Source organism: Bos grunniens, chromosome 12, assembly GCF_055505025.1.
Source record: "Bos grunniens cultivar Pamir isolate PY7600 chromosome 12, Bosgru_T2T1.0, whole genome shotgun sequence".
Taxonomy (NCBI): domain Eukaryota; kingdom Metazoa; phylum Chordata; class Mammalia; order Artiodactyla; family Bovidae; genus Bos; species Bos grunniens.
In genome coordinates this window covers 17262206-17279146 of record NC_141176.1, presented here as the reverse complement: position 1 = coordinate 17279146, position 16941 = coordinate 17262206, and the positions used below count along the sequence as shown (strand labels likewise).

Here is a 16941-nt window from a genome sequence, read left to right as displayed (position 1 = left end):
GTATTTGCAACACCCATTAGTTTCTTTCTTTTTTTTTTTTTTTTGATTTACCAAGCTTTATTGTGCCATTGTTAACCGAGCCCTCAGCCCAATGACCTGCCTTAACAATATGTATGCATTTTAAATTTTTGTGCAAGCTAATTATAGTGTTATATTATTAATAATACATTGACTGTAAGACCCTGTGCTTATTTTATACAATTTAATTTTCTCAACAGCCCCATTTTATAGAGGAGAAAATTGTTTCTTGTTTAAACAAATTGAGCTAGTAGGCGGCAGGGCCAGCTTCTATCTCAGATATGTCCTGTTCCTAAAGTTAGGCCGTTAACCATTTGGCTGAGCATACTTTGCAGTTCTCTAGAGAGGGAAATGTACAGTAAAAAAATATTTGTTGATCAGTAAAACTGCTTTTGTTTATCATTAGGACTTTCAGACATTTGCTTTCTTGATTTTAATCCCTTGTTCATGTTCATTGTTAATTTTATGAAACATGGGCCTGTGTGTTTTGTAAGCAGTATAATTATTTTTCCCAACCAGTTGTTTTGCTTTTATTGCTCTTGAATAGGAAGAAAAAAAGAAATTGTGATTTTTTAAATTTTCAAAATGACCAACCTGTCTTGGTAATTACAAAGGAAAACCAGAGGATATTTTAAGAAAATATATTTATTTGGCAGGTGTGACCTAATGGTTAGGGTATTGGCCTCGGGTTGGATAATAAAATTATCTTGAAAAAGTGAATTTCACTTATAAAAATAGTTATTTTATTCCTTAATGATTAAATTGGTATTAAAAAAATCTTTTATTTTTCATGGGAAAGTTGTGAAAAGTGTTATAATTATTTCAATCAAATGTTTAAGTCATTCTTAAGACAATTAAGAATGACAGTTTTGATTTTTTTATTGTCATTTCAGAAAAATCTTAGCATTTCTTTTTTTTTTTAATCTTTATTTTATTTTATTTATTTTTTTAATTTTATTTTATTTTTAAACTTTACATAATTGTATTAGTTTTGCCAAATATCAAAATGAATCCATCACAGGTATACATGTGCTCCCCATCCTGAACCCTCCTCCCTCCCCAATACCCATTAGTTTCCAATCAAAAAGTTCTAGGGAAACGTGTTGCACAGATGAATAGATAAGTAAACAAATGAATTAGGTCAATATCACTGTAACATGAGCATCTCTGGTCTTCTGTCTTTCCTCAGTCTAGGGCTGAAATTTCCTTTTTCTCTACCTGTGTATATCTCCTTCTTGAGGTTGCTTCCTCCCCCTTAGTTTTACTTTATTTACTCCCTTTTTTTAGTATGTGTGCTGCCTTTTTTCCTTTTCAATCTCTCCAATTATGTAAACAAATTGGTAAGTTTTAGCTTAAAAACAGAAGATTGGGAGGTTCAAGAGGGAGGGGACATATGGATACCTTTGGTTAATTCATGTTGATATATGACAGAAACCAACACAATATTATAAAGCAAGTATTTGTCAATTAAAAATAAAAAGGATGATTGAATGAATGCACATTTTAAGCTTACTTTTCTTCTCAAAACACCTCTAAAATGAATATACAGATTTATTTTTCCCCCAAAGGCATAAATCCTCAAGGGCAAAGAGACAAATGTCAACAAGATTTGAGAAGCTAGGAACCAGATGGGTGGGCAGTAAATGACTTAACAAACCTGCAAACCCAAAGACCAGTCTGGTTAATGGGGAGGCTCTCAAAGCAACCAGTGTATACTACAGTTCCCTGGTACTCAGAAATTGAAGTCACCTAGTACCCCTGAAAGGACTGGGTGAAGGTAGAGCTGACTGGTTGAAAAGTCTGTCTAGAAAGAAAAGAGATACCCTCTTCAATCTCAAAGAAGGGGTTTCCCTAGTGGCTCAGATGGTAAAGAATCTGCCTTCAATGCAGGAGACCTGGGTTTGATCCCTGTATCGGAAAGATGCTCTGGAGAAGGAAATGGCAATCCACTCCAGGATTCTTGCCTGGAAAATCCCACGCACAGAGGAGCCTGGCAGGTTATAGTCCATGGGGTCACAAAGAGTCAGACATGGCTGAGCAACTAACAATAACAACACCCTTCAATCTCAATGGAAGAGAGAAAATTGACTCTCTGAATATGATAAACTGGGCAGATTCTCAGGAGTACCCCCAGGCAGAGTTAGGAACAAAAATATCAAACCCAAACTTGGCTAGACTGAGCGAAAATCTACTCACCAAATGGTGAGATCCCCAGCCACTCCCCCACTCAGATCTCAGAAGAGAGTCAACTAGATATTTACCTTCCAAAGGTAACTGAAAGTCTTTTCAAGGAAATATAATCAACCTAAGAGGAAAAACCTAATGATACAGAGGGGTGAGTGATTGCCACCACCAAAAAACAATGTATAGGAACCCCTATCCCCAAAACACACACGGTGCTTAGCATCAGGATTTTCAGTCCCTCACCCTTAAATAAGACGGGTGAGCCTGAGAACACCAGGTATTTGAATAGGGCCTCTCACATAGCAGAGACTGAATCCATCAGGGAAAGGGAAATTGGAAGAAACATAGACCTGCAGGGAAAAGAAAACAAACCAAAGATCCTTTTTTCTCAGACAAGGGAGAGAAAACCTTACAGCTATGAAAAAAAAGAATAGGATACTACAAACGTGATATTCTGGGACAAAAGAGAGCTCTTGGAAGTTAAAAATGCAATGATAGAAAGAAAAAAAATTCCAGAGAAGGGTTAGAAAGTAAAATTGCAGAAATCCCTCAGAAAGTGGCTCAAAAGAGCAAAAAAAAAAAAAAAGAAAGAAAGAAAGAAAGAAAATTAGAGAATCAGCCTAGAAAGCTCAGCATCTCAATAAAAGAATTCCATCAATAAAAAACAAAGAGAATCAATACAAATAAACCAAAGAAAGGATTCAGACAAAGTTTCCAGAACTGACATATATGAACTCTCAGATTGAAGACCCCACTGAGTATCTAGCTCAAGAGAAAAGATCAATCCCAAACAAGCGTTTTCCTAGTGGAACTCAGAGTCTACGGGGAAGGGTTCACAGAGTCCCTTCTTTAAAGTTAGGTTCTAGAGAAAGAGGAATCAGAAGGATGTTGGTCTATTCAAGATGACCCCAGAAACTAGGAGACAACCGAACAATGATTTCAGTATTCAAGAAAAAGTATTCCTCATCTAATTTTCCCTGAAAAGGAAACTACTAATGGTGAGGATTAAAAAAAAAAAAAAAAAAAACTCAAAATTTACTCTTCTGCATCCTTTCTTAGAAATCTGCTGGATGAACTGTGCTATAACAGGAATATAAACAAAGAAAGAAAACAACGTGGACTACAGAACTCAGGGCCGTCAACACAGAAGAGCAACAAACATAATCTTTAAGATAATGGTTAGAGAGATCCCAGGACTAGAGTTGTGCGACAGGTCTACAGAGGTTCCAGTACTGGTCAGAGCAGAAACGCACAGGGCTCCATGCAGGATATTGGGCTTCCCTGGTGGCTCAGCACTAAAGAATTCACCTGCAGTGCTGTAGATGCAGGAGACATGGGTTCAATCTCAGGGTCAGGAAGATCCTCTGGAAAAGGGCATGGCAATCCACTCCAGTATTCTTGCCTGGAGAATCACATGGACAGAGGAGCCTGGTGGGCTACAGTCCGTGGGGTTACAAAGAGTTGGACACGACTGAAGCAACTTGGCACACACCAGGCAGGATGTGACCATGAAGACTGAGTTTACAGGGTGTTTGTCTATGAATACATACAGAAGAGATTTACATTTTAAGCAGAGTCCTGAGCTGGATTAGTAATAAACCCCTAAAAAGTAAGTAAACCAGAATGCAATTGTTAAAAATCAAGGAATAAGGGAAATGTAGTATACCACATGGCCAAGTTGTGAAGAAATGTCACAATCACAATAATATACAAGCTGAACATAGATCAAACTAAAAATTAGATACAGGAAGATGAGTGAAGGATGTATGTGTGTTGACTGGAGGAGGAAGAAGATGAAATTTTCATCCGTCATACAGGGTGGTCACTTGAGAAAAATAATTTATTCAAAATAAATTATTTAGCAAGATGAATATAAAATACTCAAAGAGGCAGCAAAAATAGCTAAAAGGGGTGATATTTGGAAAATAGGAATGAGGGGAGAAGGGAACCAGAGAGCTCTATTTTTCACAATTGACCTCATAACATCATTTGACCTTTTAAAAATTATGGATGTGTACCACTTAATGAAAACAAAAACAAAATTGATAAAGGGATTGAGGAATTTATATTATTTTAATTTTAAAAAGTCTTGCTTATTAATATTTTAAAACTCAGATAGTATGAGATGGCTGCATTTTCTCTTTTACCTGAAAGATCACATTTTTTAAAAATTTATGTGTGATCTTCTGCTTATCTCCCCCCCACCACACACACTGAGAGTTATGCGTTTCGAATAAGAATGCAGTGAGCCATTCCTATTTCAGAGAGGAAATCCTCTACGAATTGCCCCCACCCCCTACCCACTCTGGCCTTTGTATTCCTTCAGGACCTACCCACAGTCCTCTTATAGCAATTCTAATTCTTCATTTTAATTATTTCTTTCCATGTCTAACTTTTGTTAGTAAATACCGAATTGCTTGAAGACAGAATTTATCTTATTCATTTTGCATCTCTACATCTAGCCTAGAGCCCAGGAAAAAAAAAAAAAAAAGAGAGAGAGAGACTACTCAATTAAGAAGGGAGAGAGGGAGAAAGGAAAAGAAGAGAAGAGACAGAGAGAGAGAGAGTTTAAGGGGGAAAGGGGACTCATTGTGAGCAAATGTCTGGATGTTGGATATGACTCACAGAAAAAAAGACATTTGGAATATTCCAAGATTTATTAATAGTAGTGCAGTCTAGGAAGAGAAGCTAGTGAGAAAGAATGAGAAGGAGCTGCCGGAGGATGAGAAGGAAATTGAAGATATGGAATCACAGAAGCACAGGGACGTAGAAAGTAAAGATTGGGATGGACACATATACACTATTAATACTATGAATAATATGGATGATTAATGAGTATATACTGTATAGCACAGGGGACTTCACTTAATGCTCTGTGGTGATCTGAATGGGACTGAAATCCCAAAGGGAGGGTATATATGTGTATGTACAGCTGAGTCACTTTGCTAAACAGAAATGAACACAACATTAACACAACACAAAATTAGCACAACATTGTAAAGCAACTATAATAAAATTAATTTAAAAAAGAAAAAGGAGCATTTCTTGGTCCTTCAAGGTCTACAGCATCAATGCTACCTAGAGACCAGGTTAGATGAGGGTGGAATTACCCACGAGCTTTGCACACTGACATAGCTGGGGTCCTCCATAAGAGCCACTTCCAGGGAGGGGTGGAAGGAAAAGCCACATTGGGCTGGTTGGCAGGACAATGTAACTGAAAACACAAATACGGGAGGAAGAACAAGCTCTGTGGGAGAGTTTGCTAGAATAGAGGGCAGTAGCAGGAAGAATCGGAGAAGGCAATGGCACCCCACTCTAATACTCTTGCCTGGAAAATCCCATGGATGGAGGAGCCTGGTAGGCTGCAAGTCCATGGGGTCGCTAAGAGTCGGACACGACTGAGTGACTTCCCTTTCACTTTTCACTTTCCTGCATTGGAGAAGGAAATGGCAACCCACTGAGTGTTCTTACCTGGAGAATCCCAGGGATGGGGGAGCCTGGTGGGCTGTCGTCTCTGGGGTCACACAGAGTCAGACACGACTGAAGTGACTTAGCAGCAGCAGGAAGAATATGTGAAGCTTAGAAAAACATTCATACAAATATTGCTAAGGCATAATTGCATGCTAATAGCAACAATCCAGTAGAGAGAGAGAAATGGTGGTGGGAGAGGAAGAGGACGCTACAGCAAGAATAGATCTTCTGGGAAGAGGAGAGAGGGGTTGTGGAGAGGTTGGCTGACCTTAGCAGAAAGAACAGACACTTCTGTTCTAAGGGGGTGGGGGAACATGCAGGAACAGAGAAAGTGGGCTTGCTACAATTGACACTAAGAAAGTGAAGTAGTTCTCATCTGATTGCATCTATTTTTCTAATAAATATGCAGCATTTATGGACAATGAAAGGAGAGATCTCTCTTCTGAAAGGAATAAGACTGAGCTGGACAGACAAGGAGAGATTCCAAATAGGTTTCTAGAATAAGATATATTTGCTGGAGATGAATAATAATCATAACTACAATACCAAGCTCTGAAACATGCTCGAGGAAATAGTAAAAGGTTTTCTATATTTGTAAAGAGAAAGGTACACAATTTGACTTTACAACCAAGAAACCACTGTGTTGTTTTTAAGCTCTAGGTAATAGTCCAATTCAGAGAGCATTTAATAATAGACATTTTCAAAATGCAAAACAGAAAAAAAAAAAAAGCCCATTATATAAAGAGCTTACATATGTTTGGCATGCTCTATTTTCTTTAATTCTCATGGCAACCCTATGAAATAATTATTATTTCTCTTTTGAAAATGAGAAAACTGACCCTCCAAAAGACTAATTCAGCCAAATCACACCACTGCCAAAGAGCCAAACTGAAAACTATGTCAGTTTGATTCCTAAGTTCAGCTCTTTCTATGACCCTCTACTCAGAGTCATCCATAACTTCATAAAATGCCATAATTTGTAAATGCTCTCTTTAGCTAATACTCCTAACTTTAAGAGATTTGTCATTTGAAGCACCATTTTTAGTTTATTCAGAATTATGTATAACTCAGTTTTATAGTGATATATGCGGAATTCATTCCTTTTCTTTATACATATTAATAAGCATCACTTAGGTATACCTCTCAAGAATGGTGGGAGATGTAACTAGAAACAAGAATCTATTTAGAAATAGCCTGAAGAGTAACAGGCTCTGTTTCAGGGCTCAGATGCTCAACATATGTCAGGATTAAAACAAACAAACAAAGAAAACCACTGTCTTCTGTTAAGTAGTACAAAGTACAGAAGCACTCTGATACAACATCTGGCACAAGTGAGACAGTCACCTGATCACATAAGAGACATCCCCAGGCACTCTAAGAATTTATTCTAAAACTACTGATCAGACACAGATTGAAGGGGTATCGGACATAAGCAACTTTTAGTTATTTGTTTCAATTCTAAGTGTGGCAAGTGTGGAGAAAATTGAAGGAAAGCACTGAACTGAAAGCATTGGTAGAAATCTGAGTGCTAAACCTGGGGAGGCTGTTCAGTTCAGTTCAGTCGCGCAGTCCTGTCCAACTCTTTGCAACCCCATGAACTGCAGCACACCAGGCCTCCCTGTCCATCAACAACTCCCAGAGTTCACTCAAACTCACATCCATCGAGTCAGTGATGCCATCCAGCCATCTCATCCTCTGTCGTCCCCTTTTCCTCCTGCCCTCAACCCCTCCCAGCATCAGAGTCTTTTCCAATGAGTCAACTCTTCGCATGAGGTGGCCAAAGTACTGGAGTTTCAGCTTTAGCATCAGTCTTCCAAAGAACACCCAGGACTGATCTCCTTTAGAATGGACTGGTTGGATCTCCTTGCAGTCCAAGGGACTCTCAAGAGTCTTCTCCAACACCACAGTTCAAAAGCATCAATTCTTCAGCGCTCAGCTTTCTTCACAGTCCAACTCTCACATCCATACATGACTACTGGAAAAACCATAGCCTTGACTAGAAGAACCTTTGTTGGCAAAGTAATGTCTCTGCTTTTGAATATGCTGTCTAGGTTGGTCATAACTTTCCTTCCAAGGAGTAAGCGTCTTTTAATTTCATGGCTATAGTCACCATCTGCAGTGATTTTGGAGCCCCAAAAAATAAAGTCTGACACTGTTTCCACTGTTTCCCCATCTATTTCCCATGAAGTGATGGGACCAGATGCCATGATCTTAGTTTTCTGAATGTTGAGCTTTAAGCCAACTTTTTCACTCTCCTCAACAGGCTTTTTAGTTCCTCTTCACTATCTGCCATAAGGGTGGTGTCATGTGCATATCACTGATGTCAAAGTCAGTTTTGACAATGGACAATCATCCCCTCCTGTCTGGCCCCATTTCTATTTCACAAATTAAATAAGAGGTTTGGCCCCTTTCAGTGGTCTTCAACCCCAGCTGTGTGTGCTTAGTCGCTCAGTCATGTCTGACTCTCTGAAACCCCATGGACTGTAGCCCGCCAGGTTCCTATCTATGGGGATTCTCCAGGCAAGAATACTGGAGTGGGTAGCCTTTCCCTTCTCTAGGGGTTCTTCTCAACCCAGAGACTGAACCCAGGTCTCCCACATTGCAGATGGATTCTTTACTGTCTGGGCCACCAGAGAAGCCCTCAACTCTGGCTATGCACTGAAATCTCTCATGGAGCTTTGAAACAATATAGGGTCTGCATTGTAAATCAACTACTCTTCAGTAAAATTTAAAAACAAACAAAATATAGAATCCAAGTCAACCCAGATCAATAAGATTAGGCTCTCAGATGGTGGGACCCAAGCATTGACAACATTTTATTAAAACCTCCCCAGAGGATTCTAATGTGTCAGTCAGTCAGTTCAGTTGCTCAGTCGTGTCCAACTCTTTGCAACCCCATGAATCGCAGCACATCAGGCCTCCCTGTCCATCACCAACTCACAGAGTTCACTCAAACTCATGTCCATTGAGTCGGTGATGCCATCCAGCCATCTCATCCTCTGTCGTCCTCTTCTCCTCCTGCCCCCAATCACTTCCAGCATCAGGGTCTTTTCCAATGAGCCAACTCTTAGCATGAGGTGGCCAAAGCATTGCAGTTTCAGCTTTAGCATCAGTCCTTCCAATGAACACCCAGCACTGATCTCCTTTAGAATGGACTGGTTGGATCTCCTTGCAGTCCAAGGGACTCTCAAGAGTCTTCTCCAACACCACAGTTCAAAAGCATCAATTCTTTGGCGCTCAGCTTTCTAAGGGACTAAAAGTCTCCAGGCCAATGATGAGTTCTGTGTGGGAAGTTTATGATGCTTTAGCTAGACCTGTGGATGGGATCTTGATCAGAAGACCCAATCATACTGATTAAACCTCATCCTACTTTCTTAAGTCTATTGGAACTAGCTCATACCAGTGCTTAAAAATTCTCCAACCTTTCAGAGCAGTTGAGTTCTGCCTCTCTCCCTATTGCAAGAGTCTTGAATAAAGTTTTCCTTGCCCATATGACTCTGTCTAGTGAGATCTTTCTTTAACAAGGAGTTTGAGTTTCTAGTGATACTCACTGCAGAAAAATGCAGATGAGCTGAGTGGTCTCTTTTCAGGGAGATTCAGAAGCAGAACATATAAACCAAAGATCTCTCTCTTGCTATCAATACCACGTCCCAGGGCCCAGGTTCATCTCTAAAAGACCTCAGCATCTCTGAGATTTTAGATCCTCTCGGGCCCTTCCTTGTCATTGATATTATTTTGGATACTTAAGTCTGCACTAATTCATTTATTAATGTTTATTCAACATCCATACACATCACCCAACAATGAATGGGACCTTCTATGGAAATCTTACCAAAAAAAAAACAAAACAAAAAAGAGAGAGAGAGTCCCTTGGACAGCAAGGAGATCAAACCAGTCAATTCTAAAGGAAATCAACCCTGAATATTCATTGGAAGGGCTGTTGCTGAAGCTCCAATACTTTGGCCACCTGATATGAAGAGCTGACTCATTGGAAAAGACTCTGTTGATAGGAAATGTTGAAGGAAGGAGCAGAAGGGGGCAACAGAGGATGAGACGGTTGGATGGTATCACCAACTCAATGGACATGACTTTGAGCAAACTCCAAGAGATAGAGAAGGACAGGGAAGCCTGACATGCTGCAGTCCATGGAGTTGCAAAGAGTTAGACACGACTGAGCACCTGAACAACAGCATTTACTACTCCCTGAGGTGCAGCATGGAGAGCAGAAGAAAAAAACTGGTTAAAATTAAATAAAAGAGAAAGAGGGTTTTCTATGTATTGTTAAGTCAAAATAAGCTCAATGTGCAATTTCTCCCTTGACACTAAGCATAAACACCACTATCTGCATATTGCTCCAAGACCAACTTGGGATTTGAGGTAGGTTGTTCCTCCTCTTTGTGCTGCAGTTTCCTCAGCTCTAGGATGAAGGCACGGTACTGGATGCTCTTATTTTTTGCATTATAAACATGATTTGTCTTTTATCCCAGCATAACAGACGGTGACCCTGGAGAAGTATTCTGGCCTGGTGACCCTGGAGATGTATTCTGGCCTGGGAAACCCCATGGACAGGGAAGCCTGGCAGGCTATAGTCCATGAGGTCACAAAAGTCAGAGCCAGACAGGACTTAGTGACTAAACCATCAACACCACCAACAGAACGTAAGAGTGAAACAGAATCAAAGGGGAGGTGGAGGAATTCGGCCTGAGATTTCCCTCACCTCAGCCTAGCACACAGTCTGATACTGCCTTGATTGATAGCTGAACCCAGTGATGACATGAAAGGCATTCTCAATTTTCCAAATGAAGTACCTTCTCAAAGATTAGAACAGAGAATCTCAACCTTGACTACACGTTAGATTAACCTACAGAGTCTTAAAACTGATTCTCGGGTCCAGCACCCCAGTATCTAATTTAATTGGTCTGGAGAGCAACCTGCCTGTGGATCAGGTTTTTTTTAAAGCTCTTCAGATAATTGTAATACGTAACCAAGGGTGGGAACCACTACCTGAGAAGATGGAATTTAAATGCCTTAATGCATTTCAGAGGTGCTTACTTCTAGTGTCAAACTAATGGAATAATATGTAGGAATGCACATCCAGGAGTAGCAGACCGCACTAATGTTGTTAGCAGTGTAAGTGAAGCAAAGAAACAAGTGGGCGTGACGATGAACCAAAGGGTGATGGGCTGTACTAAAGAGAAGACGACAATACACACAAGCATAACACGGCATGCCCGGCAAGGGCAGGCTGCAATAGAAGAGCGGAAGGAAAAGAGGAAGCTGTGTGCATTGAGTGTCCACTGTATTAGCCATTCTGCATTTGTTTCCCTATTTTTTGACATCCCCCAGAGACAGGTGTGATGAGATAGCCATTGTTATCATCATCTCACCATTTGGAAAGTGGCTCAGTCACATTATATAACTTCCCCCAGGGTTATCCAGGGCCCATGCTTGTACTAAATATTCAGGTCCATCCAAAACTCATAGTCTATTTTGTCCGGATTATTAATGAAATGACTAAGAACAGACTTGGAATTCATCAATTTGACAACTACTTCTTGCCACAAAATAGACATTCTTATCATGTGCTGGCACTCAGACCACTGTCTATTTTTCAGCGTCTGGACATGGCCAAAAGAAAGTATGTTAATCTGATAATTAAGACTTGGCAATTTCTTATCAAAGTCAGCTAGGCCAACTCAAAGACTCATTATTTTAAGAAGAAAATTTGTAGTTCTACTACATAGATGTTATGTTTATAACTTAACTTTGATCATCTTCACAGATGTTGAGTTTTTTCTTGTTGTTTTAAGGTTGGCCTGTTAATCATACTTACACATATAGGTGATGTGTTTTTGCTATTTGACTTTTCTCAAATTACTAGTTTCAAAATTATTTTCTCAATTAGACCATGAAATTTTGTTTCCTTCATTCAGCTTTCTTGGATCTATGCATGTTGATCTAATCATTTAGGGTCACAAGCTTCCAAGTAACTGCTTTTGTGCCTTTCCTCAATAGATATTCTGAGCTCTTCATCAATACATATTAAGCTCTTAGGCTATATTTCCTTCCAGCCACACTTTTTAATCTAACATCTAAGCCCCTTTGGTCATCACCCAACTCCTCATTTGTCAATGTCACATCAATGGCAGCTCTTTCCCCTGGCAAATTTGTAAATACAAATTCCATTCTTGGTTCTCTCCCCCTCTTTAATGAGTCACAATTCATTCGGGTCTTCCTCTTATCTTCTTTCTGCAAACCAGAGACCTACAATCTGAGTCCTATTGTGCCACACTTTTTCCGTCTAATTTGCTCTGTGCCGTACTCGTTCAGCTTTTGGCTCTGCACTAGGAGAGATGGTGTTTTGGGCCCCCTTTCTTTCTTCAGAGAAACAGAAGCAATTTAACTTCCTTAGCTCTGATTCATAGACGCTTTCTCACGCTTAGGGCTTTTGATGTTCTGTTGCTCATTCGATTCAACAAATAACTGAACAGTCCCAAATTTACTTGCTGGCCATCTAACTCCTTTGTCAGGGAGTGTATTTCCCTAGCGCTTTCAATACCTGACATTCAATTAAAAGTGGGACACAGAGGAGAAGCAGGCCATGGTGAGCAGAGCCTCTTCCTCCAGCGCTGTCTTTTTTGATTAGTTGGCAGCCAGAAAAAGGCTCCCGGATGCCAGCTTTCAAAGTCCCTGAGCTAAGAACAAGGGAACAACTGGACAAAGTGATAATTCCGCTTCCTGAAGGGGCTCCAGGCATTGAGCCAGGGAAAATGAATGCCATCATATTTAATAGTTTAACCCAAGGGAAGTTGAAAGGGGTAAGGGAGGTTGGCGAGTTGCTAGAAACTGGCTGAAAGCCAGTCCATCCCTGGATTCAATCCTAGACTTGCCAGCAACAGGTAAAAAAAAGTCCTAGAAAGGCAGTGGTCACTGTGGGTTAAAGAACACTGGATCCTTTTCATAGAGTCTGTACAGTAAAGGAGCTCAGATTCTCATACATCATGAGAGAGGGAAAGGGTTTCCCTGGCCCTTTTCTCTCCCACAATGGAGACTGAATTTTCCTCCAGTGAAGCAGCTTTAGGGCTTCCCAGGTGGCGCTGGAGGTAAAGAACCCACCTGCCAACGCAGGAGACAAGACACAGGGGTTCAATCTCTGGGTCAGAAAGATCCCCTGGCAGAGGGCATGGCAACCCACGCCAGTAATCTTGTCTGGAGAATCCCATGGACAGAGGAGCCTGGGGGGAACTACAGTCCACAGGGCTGCAAAGAGTAGGACACGACTGAAGCAACTTAGCACACATGCGTACACGCAGGCAGGAGATTCAACTAATTTAAGAGAAGGCAATAGGCCATTTCTCCCTCTAGTATTGCAAAGTAAAATCCATGCCTACCACAAAAGCATTTGTGAGTGTTCAATACAAAACCTAGAAAACAAGTAATCAATACATTGTATTATTCTTAATTAATTGGCTGCAGTGAGAACAAGTTCCTTGTAAAATTAAGATAAAAATACTTCTTTATAAAATTGTGATGAGAATTCAAAGATTAAAAATGCCTATAAAAGTAATCAAAATAATGTTGACAAATACTCGATAAACTGGAGCTACTCTTAACATGTATGCATATTTCTTTTACTCTTTTATTTAGGAGCTAATAAAGTTCTGGAAGCAAACTCAATAACAATAACCCAAAAAATGTCCCCAGTGATAAGAAACGTCAGCCACACTGTAGTCTGTACTGCTCATTCAAACCTCACTATCTCACATCCTGACTCTCCAAGCAAAATCATCAAAACATCTCCAGTTCCGGAAACTCTGTCCCCTAGATTTTAAATGGTAAGAGATAAAGGTCCCAGGGAACAACAGCCTTTAAGAGTATAAATAAAACAACAACAAAGTAAGTAATAAGGAAAAGCAATCAAAAGCAGAGGGATGAAGGAGCCCAAAAGAAAGCATCATTAACAATGCCAAACTCTGCACTGATGCAGGATCAAATAGGAAAGTGCTTTGGGGTCTCTGGATGCAAGGTGCTCCATGGATGTCAACAACCGCATTATTCTTGCCTTTACTACAGTGAAGAATGAAGTCACATGAACAGAGGGCACGTGATCTCAAAAGCTCTGTATCTGCCCGTGGCAATTTTCAAACTAATCTGCACAGCTCAACTCTGTAAAGAAAAGAAATAAAATACGTCTTAAATTACCCCATGCATAACACACTTTGGCGGAAGCTGATGGTTAAGCCCATGTCCTTGTTATTAGCATGTGTTGCTACCCCAGCTCCAACTGTCTTAGGTCTTTAATCACTGGGAAAATTAATCTCACAACAAGTTTGTTCACAAGAGAAAGAGGCTGCCATTTGACAGCTATTATGCAAAATATGAACCAACACAAAGTACATGACCATTATTTTTGTTTTCAACAAATGTTGACTCTAAATTGTGTTAGATGGAGTTAATAATAGCATAGTTCTTTGGACAGAAGAAAATATATTGGCACACGGGAATACTTCTATTAATCATCAGATTGGAATGATCATTTCAGAAGCCTGTTTGGAACATTTTATTAGTATCTAGCAGAGAAAGACAGGTAAACTCTGAAAGCATTTTACAGTGATCCAAAATGAACATTTATTAAGTGTTACTTCTGAAGACAGAAGTACTTATTTCAATATCTCCAAAATTCTTAATGTGTATATACCAAGCTGCATAAAATGTCAGGTGACCTTCCCAGAATAACAACTCCCAGTTAATAGCAAAGGTGATGGTAGCAAGCCTTACTTGTATGACCATACATACTCCCATCACAAGAGAAATACAGGCTGGAACTATGAAGGGATTGCAGACTACTGCACTATAAATGGCATTTCTAATTTTGTTAAGAATGCTGATTCTTTATTTGGACTAAAGTCTACCCCAACTTATTTCCCCTGGTGCTTAGCTAGTTATGACATCATTTAAATGTCAATAGAGTCAAATAAATATTTGTCATTGTTATGTTAAGTGAGAACAACGGAGAAAATATCAATAGTGACTTCTTAGCTGTCCAAATGAGCCAATTTTGCCAAAAGACCCTTTCTAAGAGCACTGCGTTATCTTATATAATCCTCTGATTATATCATCAAACTGAAGGGATCTCTAAGACAGGGCATGGTGAACATAGGGACATGCATAAGTGCATGTAAGGGACATATAAATGCCTGTTGATGCTTTTAGTTTTTATTTACTAAAGGGTACACAGGACTCTGATAGTTATTAAATTTATAGATACAGATTCACATGCAATTGTAAGAAGTAACACAGAAATTCTGTATACCCTTCACACAGTTTGTACATCTTGCAAAACCATGATACGATACAACAGGGATACGGGAATTGTTAGAATCTACCAGACTAATTCAGATTTCCCTTGTGTTCAATGGTGTGCATATGCATATCACATTCTATAAAATTCTATAACATGCATAGGTTTGTGTATCCACCACAACTTCTGATTTTTTTTTTTTTTTTGGATGGATTATTCTATTTTTTAACTGGAGTACAGTTGCTTTACAATGTTGTGTTCGTTTCCACTGTACAGCAAAGTGAAGCAGCTGCATGCATACATACATCTCCTCTTCCTTGGGTTTCCTTCACATTTAAGTCACCACAGATGTTTTCTTTTATAATGCCAACCACCTAACCCCCAACCCCTGCCAACACTCATCTGTCTTCCGGTTCTCTAATATTATCACTCCTAGAATGTTATACTATTGGCTTTTAGAGTCAGCATAATTCCCTTGAAAACAGACGCACGTCGTTGGTTGTCTCACTAGTGCGTTCCTTTTTATCACTGAGTAATATTTATCTGGGCTAAATGCCCAAGAGTGGAGTGGCTGGGTCCTATGGTGATCGAATGTTTCTCTTATAAACAATGGCCAAACTTTTCGAGTGGCTGTACTACTTTAAATGTCTACTAGCATGTATGAGTAATCTAATTTCTTTACATCTTTGCCAGAATTTGGTGTCACCATGTCACTAAGTTTTTAACTTTTTTTGACTAGGAATTTTCTTTTTAATTTAATAATTCTTATCATACAAACAAGACACCTCTTTATAGAAAAATCAGAATACAAAGAAAACAAAACTTGTCATAATTCTACCAGTCATTGATAACTACTCTTGATATCTCTTATTATCCTGATATATATTTCTAAAATCAGTGTTAACTTTACCAAAGTAGAACCTGCCATTTGTGACCTTTTTCATCTCTTAACAAATGTATCATAAAGCCTTTTTATAGACAATAACTCCCTGGTTGTCCAGTGGTTAGGATGACCGTTTCACTGCAGAGGATGTGGGTTTGATCCCTGGCTGGGAAACTTAGATCTCACATACAGTGAGATGTGGCCAAAAAATATATAGACAGATACAGATATACTAGAGCTATACTATATTATATTGTTGGCTACATGATAGTTTAAAGAGTAATTTCTGTAGACTGTCTAGCTCTCTAGCAACTATTTAGAAACTTGGTAGCAACATGTATAATATTTTCATTTCTGGGTCTAGTGGAATTGATCCATTTATCCAGGCATGTAGTGATATCTCATTGTGGTTTTAATGTATATTCCTCAAGTGTTTCATAATGTTGAATGTCTTTTCATGTGCTTATTTGCCATCTGTATATCCAGTGTGGTGAAATGTCTGTTCCTGTGTTTTGTCTATTCTCTAATTGGATTGTAATTTTACAGTTGAATTTTGAGAATTCTTATATATATACATATATATGTGAATATACACACATGCTATTTTTGTAAGCTTTGGAAGCATTAAGCCACTAAAAATGCTACAGTGAACAGTAGATCTTACGGCTTTGAAAGAGCCATCAGGTCATCTGCCAAACTACCTCCTCTCTCACAGGTAAGGCTGCTAATGTTCACTGAGCATATAACCAACTGGGCCCCGGCAGAGCACGTGGCCTGCCTGAGTCGTGCATTGTTAGTGGATGACGGGGTGGACTTGCTGGTGATGGAGAAACCACCTCCCTCATTTCCTCCAGGGCCCCGGGACTACATCTGCAAAGTTGAGGTGACACTGATGCCGTCTCCAGAAATCCTAAAATCCAAGTCTATCCAGAAGGTAATTTCTTCTCAAACTCGTAATGACACTGGCCGAGCAATCAGTGTCATCTGTCCCTGGTGGCAGAACTGACTGTTCTGGTCCATAGCTTCATGCCTCTCACCAGAGCTGGATAAAATAACAATTCATAAATTGAAGAGCTTCTGTTCC

General features: G+C 39.5%; 1 long non-coding RNA gene across 14 annotated transcripts in view; it reads right to left on the bottom strand.

Moving 5' to 3' along the window:
* Positions 1–16941, bottom strand: part of LOC147361435 (uncharacterized) — a 421857-nt gene that overhangs the window by 248747 nt on the left and 156169 nt on the right. The window contains exon 3 of one of the 14 annotated variants that reach the window (XR_015137907.1): positions 13290–13839. The exons of the other annotated variants lie outside the window; for them this stretch is intronic. This is a non-coding gene — a long non-coding RNA (uncharacterized LOC147361435). Of the gene's footprint in view, positions 1–13289; positions 13840–16941 lie in introns of those variants that run through there. 14 annotated transcript variants of the gene reach the window in all.